Below are 11,689 nucleotides of genomic sequence, written 5' to 3'. Positions count from 1 at the left end.
TTGGCTCTGAGGCTGAGGTTCTTTGAATGCAGCAGTTTAGGATTTGTCCCTGCAGAGGATCAACGTCCTGGCTATATTTGCATTCGTGTTATGCAGCATCCCAGGGCTTGAGCGTTTTTATGTGTTTACATATTTTTGAAGCAATTTTACATATTTACAAATGATCAGAACTTACAGTCTGGGAATCAAATTTTGAAAGACTTTCACATGCAGGCACAAGGCGTGTTAAGGCATAGAGCATTTGAAGCTGAGCTAAACTGTTCTTACAGACACATTAAGTATCTCCAGTGACTGAAGTTCATGCTCTAAAAAAGAAACTAGGCAAAACCACAGAGAATTATGCTATTCAGTATGATCCATGATGAGTCTGAAGTCTCCACTTTGCCTTTGTTTTGGCAAACAAGTGCAGAAGGGCACAAGACTCAGCCAGGAAACTGTATTCATGCATCTGTCACCCAGCAAAAAATGAAGCATGTAGGAAATGCAGTGATTAACTTAGCACAGGTAAATTTGTGCTCACGTGACTGCTGCAGTGGTGGCAAAACAGCCTGACAAGCAAAGTGACAGAGTTTTTGAAAACTGGTTCATCTGTAGGCCAAGATGTATCCATGTAAGGAATCGAATGGGGAAACAGGCATTTTAATAGCTACATAGTAGGTGCAGCTGCTACTACTCAATGTTCAACCAAATAGTATTTTCTAACTATTGATTGAACACACCCCAGAGCTGCTGAGGAGCTCTTTTTCCATAGTGCCAGATGATGTGTGTGACTGCTCTTCTCTCTTGCTTGGACATTTGTGGAACAAGAAGACGTAGTCTAAGATGGCTCTGCTATGCTTGGTTGCAGTATCTCCAGCTGGCAAGAACCCATATTTTATCCACTACAATGAGATTAATGGTTTGTGACTGTCTAGTGCTCAGAGCTCCGAGCCATCACACTGAGTTTGTGGCAATAGCTGCATGAAATGTCCTGCTGTCTCAGATCCCACTTACTGTTGCACTCATTATTTTTTCTCCCCCTGCTTGTTCTTTCTCCTAGGATCTGTTTTGGTAGGTTGAGATCAAGCAGTCTTTTTGTGTGTGGCCAGTGTGTATTACTGGAACAGACAGTAGCACAAGTAACGATAAAAGAGTTTGCCTTGCAGCCATGCTCTGTGCCATGGCTTGTAAACTGGAGTAATTTTCATTTTGCTTCTTTGCTTCTGGTATGTCTGTTTTCTTCATCCTAGAGAAAAAAACAACAACAAACAAATGAACAAAAAACAACAACCAACAAAAACAAAACACCAACAAAAACCTCCACGTTTTTGCCTAGTTCCTTTGCAGAACTTTTTTGCATCTGAGAGAGTATTTCCCTGACACCTTATGAGTCCCCCTGAAGCCTGAAATAGGTTAGCAGAGCTCTTTATAAAACTGCCATCAGCAGGCATGTTAACAGAGCAATGCAAGCAAGCATTTTGTCATTGCTTTTCAGGCTTGCAGAAATGGCTCTGACAGGGAAGAGCTCATGCTAGATAAATTTTACATTGATTTCAGATAGTGTGCTAGTAGTGAGGGTAACTGAACATTACAACAATAGACGAAGGGGGCAGAATGATTGACATCACTTGGAGTCTTTAAGAGGCAGTTTGGGTATCTTTCTAAAAGATATTCTTTCAAACTGGCTTTGGTGTGAATGGTCCCTTCTGGCCAAGGAATCTGTCCAGAATGTATCATTCATTCAGCTCTTTCCTTCATACGGAACAGGCAGAATAAGTCCTCAGCATGATCGTCATTTGCATAAAGATAATGGTTGCAATAAAAGCCTGTGCTTCAGGGGTTTAGCTGGGTAACCACTGGGGTCAAGAAAGACTTTTTTTCTCCCACTATACAATTAGCCAGATGTACTCTTGGGTTAGTGTTTGCTTAGTTCCTCTGAAGCACTGGAAATTGGACATGCCTAGAGACCAACTCCACTCTAGTGGATCTAGGGTTATACTGACACTCCTCTCTCCAGTACCCAGGGGAAGTGGTTTGCTCATTTGCTCAGACCCAGAGTATCTCCTGTAGCATGAATGCATGGCTACCTGGGTGTATTTCATCAAACAACCCCTCATCTGTAAACAATCTTCCACTACCTGAGACGCTTTGGAAATTTAACACTATGCAATAAAGATTAGACTTCTTTGTTTCCATACTTTTCTGCTTGCAACACTGTTCCTGGAATTGTAAATCCCTTTCTGTGCTCATAAAACCACTTGGGGAATACCAAGAAGTTCCAAGATGGGATTATCTACATGAAATAATCAGTAGTTTCTTATAGCCTTCACCTCTGTTGCTGCATTTGTATAGCCTGTGTAGGCATAGCTGCCTGAACCCCCCAAGCAGTCACCCTCAGGCTCTCTGATAGAGGGACTGCAGGTGTGTAAGCCCAGGATCACCAGGGAGAGGCTGCAGGAGCCTGGGGAGGCGAGTGGCTCCTCCATATACACCCTGTGCATTAACATCCAGCTGACAGGCTGCACGAGGCTGTGAAGCAGCCTTGCTGTGAGAAGGATGTAGAACCTCCTGTGCCCTGGCTGGTCTTGGGAGCATTTTTTTTTTAATTATTTTTTTTTGAGTGGTCAAGGCAGACTGTGAAATTAGGAGAGAAGTTAAGAGGTGAAGGTAACTCGTCAGTCTTGTGCTTGCTTTTATGGTCGCTGTGCCCTTCAGGCATGTAAACTGTATGTTAATCCACATTTACAAAATGCTTCTGTTAGATTAATTCCTACCTCGTGGACACTAAGAGCTACCTGTAATATGCAGATTCTTAGAGAAATAATAATCTCTGGTCGGAACCTTACCTGTGTGTGTAAATAGGTAGGTATAAAGACCTGTACCCGAGGATCTGCAGCCAACAGATCTTTCCTAACCTTCAGTGATTTTAATGGAGCACAAAGAAGCCTAGTGGAATTTCCCAGGAAGCATTATTGAGATCTGGTGGCTGTGGCAGCTGAAGGCTTCATAAAATGTGCAACTGTTCACATGCTGTAGAGCACTTGGGTTGAGTCATTGGCCTTTTACTACAGTTTCGTTGACAGTAAAGCTTCCATCTCTGTGACAAAGTAGTCACAGTGATTTAATACAAATGTATTTTCTAATACAGGGCTCCTGCAGCTCAGGAATGGGTCCTGATCCTGCAGCCATGATTTCTTATATTCATTATTGTAAACAATTGTTTCAAGTGGAGCTGCTCACAGGAGTGCACTGTTAATCTTGCCCAGAGCTGGAAAGTTTTATTTTCAAACATTTTTTCAACCAAAGTGACTTCCTGTGGCTACTCTACTGCACAGGTTTTTTGACTGTTAGTAGACTTTGGACCATAATCTAATTATTTTCACTTTGTGCACTGTACACAGTAGCTTTTCTCCTCTTATTTTGTAAGGAACTTCTACAAAGGCTGATCTTAATGCCATTTTTAGTTGTTCAAATGCAGGCTACGAGAATATACCTGCTGTACCTAAATTCATAGAGCAAGTCTTTGGCTCTGAACAAGATCTGCCTTGCAGTCTTTCATTCTTACAGCTACATAATACAAACAGAAACATGGTAGAAATGGGAGTTATTTTATGTATAATTAAAATTTTGTCTCATGTAGGGTGAGAAAACATCACGTTTCTTAGAACTGAGTGCCACAAGATGAATGCCTGCTCTAAGGAGCTCCCTTTCAAGTCATCCTTTCAGTATTTCCATGTGTTCTAATGCTATATATTTAGGCAGATTGCTGTTTTATCACCAGTGCTCCTAAGCAGTGCTGAATTTGTCACACCAGAAGTTTAGAAAGTCTTCCTCTTACCCTAGTGTATATTCATTTTCTTGTTTAGCAGAGCTGCCTCAGAATTTTCAAAATCTAAGTAAAGAGTTTTTCAGAAAAAAAACTGTCAAATACTGTTTGTTTTCAACCCTCCTGCAGAATGCTAGAAGTCAATGGAATTTCTTTTCACTAATAAAGGTCATAACATCTAATTGCACTTAGAATTTTTTATGTTTTTCCAGCTTTTTCTAGCTCCTACTGGACCTTGATTTTGGTGCTGTTTGATAATAGTGGTTTTGGTTTTTTTCTTTGCAGGGAAAGATGGCACCTGATTTACCTACCATTAAACCTGCTTCCTCTAGAACTTTGTCACCTTTCAGTGACTCAGGTGTGCAATTTTTTTCCCTTCCTTTTTGAAGTGAACAGATATTCCAGTTATAAGCCAATTTTCTTATAACCACAGTAGTTCAAATACATGTTGATTCTTGGTCACATCTTGCCTAGTGCAATGTTGTCAGTGCTGTGCCAGTGTATGACACCAGGACAAACATTTACTCATCAGCAGCTGTTGTGCCAGTTTGGGCATCATAAACTACCTTTTACAAGCCTTACAAAATATGGGAATTTTAGTTAAGGATATATTGACTGTTATATTCATTGTTATCTTTAAAACAAAACCACAGGTTTTTACTGTTATACCAGTTGCAAGTCCTTTCTCTCAAAATATTTAAATTAGGGTACAATCTAATAAAGGAAAGAATTTACATTTTTCCAAGCATTACTATAATTTTCTTTAGTGAACTGTACTCATTTCAATAATTTGAAGCAGAGTTGCTGCTAGCATTTTCTGCAAGGTTTAGATTTGATTGTTTACCCCACTATCTGACTAGTGTTGCAATCATCTGTAAACACAGGGGACATTTAGAGTTAATAAAAGGAAAATGTTGAAGCTTTGATCAGGGGAATAGCAGGAGTGAGGGAGTTTTGGTTTTTCATGTCTTTTTCATGATCTTACAGTGTATTAGCACCAGGTTAAACAGCCTAATGTGTCCAAATTATAACAAAATAATTGCTGTGGTTTATAGAGCCACTATGAAATACCCCCTCTCCCCTTTTTAACCTTTCATCTTAGTCTCATTCTTATCTGTGGGCTGCCCCTTTGCCCTCCTCTTCCACTTTGCCTGAAAAATAAGCAGAAAATACACAATTCCAGGATTTTTTTAATACATCCCTAGAGGAAAATGGATAAATAAATACACATTTTTAAATGGTTGTAAAGCATTTGTTTAACATTGGCTAACTCCCCAATAACTAGCAGAAGATTATACATGCAAATCTAATTTTCCTGCTAACTTAAGTCTCTCCTGGGAACCTCGGTGGCTGCCTGCAAACATTTGAATCAGCAGTATCAGGAAACATGCATTATGTTGCTAAAAGTATATAATGTAAAAAGTGAACTAAAAAAAAATTGAAGAAGATTTAGAAAGTAGGAGGAGATGGAAAAGGGAAGTACTATAAAGGGAAGGGCATCTATAAAGACAGAGGGGTCTAAGCCTTTTACAATAGAGGCAGTCTGAAATAACCATGGTTTCTTCTTTGAATCGTGAGAATAGCTATTTTCTTGTTTAAAAGCTTAAAGAGCTATTAAGTTGGGCAAATCACTGGTAAAACAGCTGGAAATGTAAATAGCAATTTAAACAGTCCATTGCCCCTCAATCCAAATGTGGAATGTGCAGATCTACTTCAAAAAAGTTCCTCTGGTTTTATTATATTGTCAACGGTAAGAGGATTGAGTAGGCACCCTTTCTCCGTGGGCTGAATGGAGACGGTGTGCTTTATGTAGAAAATCCACAATTTTTTTTCCCCCATTTCTCATTTTTCTCCTTTTTTCCCCCCTTCCCTTTTCTCGTTTTTCTCAATTTTTTTTCTTTCTTTTTTCTTTTTTTCCTTTTTTTTTTTTTTTTTTTTTTTTGCAAGTGAGCAGACGGGTCTCTAATTTTCACACCACTCTCCCTTAGAGACCTCCTTCAATTGCACCATTCTTTCATTATGTGGAACTAATGAAGTGCTCTGCAACCTTTAGGTCTCCAAAGAATCCATTGCTCTAGGAATATAGTCCTTAAATAAAACATGTTTCATTGGCTGACTTCAAAACACTATTCTTATGGGAGGGGAGGGAAGGGGGATAAATAATTGGCCTGGAATCACTGTGTGAAAAAAGAAATTACATAGGACAATGCTTTTAAATTATAGTTACAGTCAAAGGATACATTCAGCAATGGCAGTTTTGCTTCTTATTCCTAGTATGTTGCCAAAATTGGCATATAATTTTTTGAAGTTCCAGATTAAAAATCTTTTTATTACTATTGTTATTTCAGTATTTGTGTTCTACTGAAAACTTAAAGGTCTTGTGGTGTAAAAAAATAATGCAATGCCAGATCAATAAGACTAATAATTCAGCAGCTGAGTTTGAAGGCTGGCTGCCTTGGGTGTCTTAAGAATAACACCTCACATTTTATGTCGCTTTTCATCTTCAAAGTACCCACCAAACACTTATTCAGTCATGTGTTGTTTATACAGCCTGCAAAAGCATAGATCTGTATTATCTGTGATGTATCAGATGCTTTATTCTCCAATATTTGTGGATATGAATGCAACTTATTTTCATTTGCCATTATAGACCTTGTAGAACACAGCTATTTCAAATGTGTCAGTCTCTTCTCTTTCTAAGCAATGTCTGCCCTCTGGCTTCTTTAATTAATTTGCCTTTTTTCTCTAAAGCTTTTAATTGGTCTGAGCCCTGTTTTCCTTCCCCTGTCCTAAAACCAGTATCATTACAACCCAAATGTGCTCTCTCATAATATCTTTGTCTGCAAAATCTGGTTTAAAATTAAAAAAAAAAGGGGGGGGATGGGTGAAAGGGGTGAAATAAAGCTATAGTTCAACATAAGAGTGCTTTTACATGTTGAGTTTATATCTGCACCCAGCAAAGAAATGTAAATACTTAATTTTTATTAGTATTACTTGCCTTTAGCATTGCTTATGTTTTGCTTAATTTTATTTGATGCTTGATCTAATTTGTAGCATTTTGGATTTTGGCTTTGGTAAACTAAAATAACACTATCAGCATGATTATTGTTAGAGTTCTGGCATGAGAGATCTGCTGGCTTAATTTCAGTTAAAACTAGAACAAACTGTAATGTCTGTCTTTGTAAAACAATTTATATTTATAGAAACTGTTCTAATAATCTATTTTTGAGTGAAAGGATTTCTTGGAGCATAACTGTTCTACAAAAAAAACATTACTTATCCCAAATTTCTTGTCTAAAAATAATGTATTCAAGCTCTGTTGAACAGATTAGAAAACAAAATGGTGCTTAATGAACATAGAGCTTTAGTTTTTGGGTGGCTAAGGGTAAGTTACAGTCTTTAATTAGTTCCCATTGTATCTTGGTAAGACAGCACACTGTGCTTTGCAGTACCAAAGACTGTGGAGCAGGAGTCAAGAATATGGGCTAAGTTTTGCCAAGGTCATTAGTAGCAATGGTTGCCTAACTGTGGACCCTTTTGAGTGGCCTGATTTCAGACATGCACAGAGCTCGTATTAAGCCATTCTGAGTTGTATAATGAAGACACCTGAAATCCCTTCTAAAGTTTCTATGTTGACTCTGTTTCTGGGTTTCCAAACTTTCCATGTGAACCTGAGAAAGTCCTTTAACCTCTCTGTATGTTCTTTCCCTTGTCTTTACTAGGGGAGAATAATAACCCCCTTTTCTGTGTTATGAGACCTAATTCATGAATATTTATCAATGCCTTTGTGCAGAAGAGAGTTGTACAATACTGGCCTCATCATAAATATTTCTTGAAACTGCAAATTATAAACCTGCTGGAGTTTCTATAGCTTGGTATAGGAGTAATTCCTGAGCTGTGTGCTGTCAGTTCCTTGTGTGGACTAACATTTATGTAACTTTTGTACCCGGAGAGGACGTTCCTGTTGTGCTTTCTTCCCAGAAAAAAAGCGTATGCAGCCCTAGGCTGGCAAGCAATGGGAACACAAAGTGATGAACAGATGACTCTGGCTGGCACAGCTGGCACCACTTGCAGTTGTGACCCAGCCACTTGTGGTATCCCTCCACTACAGACAAAGCTGTGGGCTCTCCTGCACCTCTGCTGTGTTCAGTTTGAACTAGGCTGTGCAGTGCGTGCTTCTCACAGGGCTGACGCTACCGTTTTGCACTCTGCAGAGTTGTTTATCTTGAGTTTTAGATCTGGCAGGGTTTGCACACCTTGCTTGGCTCAGACTTGAATGCATAACTGAAGGCTGGATTAAGCCAATATTAATGCCAAACTCGACATTATTCTGAGTTGTTGGGCTGGGTGTGCAGAGGTAGAAAGCAGATGAGAATTGAGACCCTTTTTGAACATTTAAGCACTTTAGCTGAAGACAAAACCTACAGGGAGAGCTGTAGAAGGTATATATCACCATGTTCAGTGTCAGTTTATTAAAAACATGTAGATTACATAGTCTGTTTCTAGATATAGAGAAACCTGAGATGCTGTGGTAAAACAGGTTTTGATGATCAAAAATATCTTACATGTGCCATCTGCTGTCTTGGTCTTGACCCATGTAGACATCTATATACATCTAACTGGGCCTTTTTGGTGTCCAAGGACCTTTTTGGTGTCCAAGGATTCTTTACATTCACTTGGAAATTGGTCGGACAAGTACTGATTCTGCTTTTCTGTAATTCTACTGTAGGTATTTGATGGAAATGAATTTTAAAATATTTTAGAAGTGTAATCAAAGCATGATCAGTTGATGTAAGATAAGAATTTATCTGGAGCTCTCAAGCAGTCAGTAGCTCCTGTTTCCTTTATTTTCACTTAGTGACAGTATGCATTTTTCCTGATTTCATGACCTTTCTGAGCACACCTTTGTGAAACAGCCCTACTATCCTGTTCTCTTCTGTAAGGTACTTTCACTGTGTTTTGGCATACTGGGTTAATTCAATCCATCTGCAAGGACATATTAATACTAACAAACTGCAGCATTATGAATAGGTCTACACTGTGCATTTCTTACCATTTGAAAAGAGAACCCTTAAGCACGTAAGATTGAATCCTGCTCTCTTTATCCATAGAGCTATATGCATTCAGTTGAACAGGATAATACGCAGGATTAAGGTGAGTGAAATTCTACCCTTTCTATATCAAGGCCTCCTGAGGATCCTGCATTTAATTCTATTTGATAATCTTCTATTTGCCATTTCACACCACCTGAAACTGCAGCTGCCTGTCAGGAATTGAGTTAGTCAGAGCTTCAGCTATCTCATAGGTAGCCTAGTGCACTAAAGCATTGGCTTCTCCAGAAAGCCCTTGGGGAGAAGAACTCATTTAGTAGCAAATGATAATTGGGTTTTCCAAATGGTTTTGGAATTGTCACTGCATATTTGGGTAGGATGATGTATTTTAAAAGCATCTGCAAGTGTGTAAGCAAGCAGGCTATGCTTTTAAGGATGACGTAGGCTACCCTGATTCCTGGTTCCTTTAAAGGTTACTGGGAAAACATGTGAGATAAGCATTCTACCATAGAGAAGCTGCAAGCTTTAAGTATGAGGGGCTTGGGGAGGGACGTTTGCTTTCTGTGCTGGAGAGGGATCACTGCTGAGTCCTTCACAGCAGTACTGGGAAAAGGTGCTGGCATCTGTATGAACATGGCCTGTGAGCCATGGACTCCCTGACAGCAACTGGAAGTGCACCTGCAGTCAGAATAGGATGTTGAAATAAAATCCTGGGAGTTGGGGAAAATATGGTAGAAGGAATGAAGATTTGCTGAACTTTTGTTTTATTTTTCATTTACTTTGGCTAGTCTTTTGCACTTAAACATGCTAATCTTCTCTGGGTATTGCTCAAATACTGCTCAGCATCAACATTTTAAGTGTTTGAATATCTAAAAATGTGAGGAATACAGCTTATCCTTCCAAAAAAAGAATCTGATTACTCTTCTTAAAAATTACACAATATTCTGGGTGTTAAAAGAGCTTCATCCAAGTGTTTAAAGAATCTATTGTGAGATAAAGTAGCATCTTCTTTTTTTTTTTTTTAACTTCTTTCTTAAAAACAGTGAGGAAAATAATCTTCTCCCTACTTTTTGAACGCTTCTCTGTTCAGAACCACTATTCTGCTCACTGGGAAGTGGTTGCAACCTTACCTGTCACAATCCTTAGCCAATCTGAGCATAGCTAGAGATGACAACAGAGTTGCTTACTACAGAACTATAGGGGACAGGACCTTGCTTATTCTCATTTTGAACCTTTGGCTGTCTTGTGGTGCTGCTCTCTGCTAGTCACTTCTCATCAGGTAAGCACCACAGTTCTCATGCTACAAGGCCTGACTTTACACTGTCATCTACCTGATACCCACTTGTCTTTTCAGGTGACAGCTGGAGTATTTTATATCCATCTGTCACAGATGAAGAAGCCTAAGCTACAGGCAATGCAGAGGAGATGCAGGCTCTCTGATCAAAGCCAATCTCAATTCAGCAGTATTGGATGAACAGAATAACTGAGTTAAATGTATTTAATTACAATACAAATTATTCCATGTGTTGATTTTTTAACATAGGCACCTAACTTTGGTCCCTATACTCTACTTGGTCAACACAGGTTTTATCTAGGATAAACATTGTTATTGGTAGTAGACTAGATGTACAGGATAAAGTCAGGGCTTGATCTAAAGCACCTCTTTAGCAACCTACTTCTTGCTTAAGATTAAGTTTATATGGCAGTGGTCTCTTATTCTGTGGATCATCTGCAGTAACAGTTGCAACTGAGCAAAGGAAGACGTACATATGTACACTTAGACTACAATAAGAATACTGGTTTTAGGAAATGTGTGTGCAAATCTCCACCACTATATAGCTTCCCACTACATAGATAGCTAGGACTTGGGTTGGTAAAGGGATTGATGCCCTGACCTGGTCCTCCAGATATTTTTTATGGAAGAGTTTTTCTTTCTGCAGTAAATTGAACAGATGCTGCAATGCAAAATGATCTAATTTTCAACAGCATTGAACCCTTTTCATATTAAAGCAAATTAAAGCAAAAGTCTTGAGAGTAGATTTGATACTGTGGGCCTCCCTGGAGAATGCAGAATTTTGAATTGGTACACAAATCTTTAGCCCTCAGTGGCAAGGCAGGTGGGTGAGGAAGGAGGAAGAATTGCAGGAGCAGGCTGCATTACAGGTATTTTTCTTTCTCACCTGCATGAAGATGTTCTGAGAAACAACCTTAAATTGTGGAATTGTGGAGTCAAGAAAAATTTTCATTAAAGAACTTGTGTTAGAATTTTGTTAGAGTCTTGTTGCTGCAGTTAGTGTTTAAAGTGAAACATTTTGGTTTCAGGAAAGGTCCAAAAGAACTTACATGGGGGTTTTACAGGATCTTATCATTAATTGGAAAGATGTCCTCACCACTCACCCATTTGGCAGCTGCTCTGCCAGGCTGCAGTTGAACAGTTGAAATTTGCAGCCTCTGGAAATTTTTGTGCTTGTGGGAGTGTTATTGTTGTTTTTGGGTTTTGGTTGATGGGGGTTTGAGTTTGGTTTTTTGATGGGGAGGGAGGGAGAGAAGGGGGTGCTGGGTAGGCAGGGCTCTAAACTGGAACGAAAAAAAATTCACAATTTTAAGTCCTTTGTCAAGTGAGATTAGCTTTTTCCTTGGAATTGCAGTCATGATAGGTTCTACAGAGAGAAGAGGACTGCCCATGTGGGTTAGAGCCATGTTACTCCTCACATCTGGTTTTGAGCTAAGCTGAAGGATAAGGGACTGTGAGTAGAGGCCATGGCCCCTTCTCATTACCTTGCAATATATTATTATAAGCCTGCTGAGACAGTCTTTGCAGAAGTCTATATGC

The sequence above is a fragment of the Apus apus genome, chromosome 1 (assembly GCF_020740795.1).
Source record: "Apus apus isolate bApuApu2 chromosome 1, bApuApu2.pri.cur, whole genome shotgun sequence".
Classification (NCBI taxonomy): Eukaryota; Metazoa; Chordata; class Aves; order Apodiformes; family Apodidae; genus Apus; species Apus apus.
The sequence above is the reverse complement of the archived record's forward strand: the minus strand, read 5'-3'. Positions refer to the sequence as shown.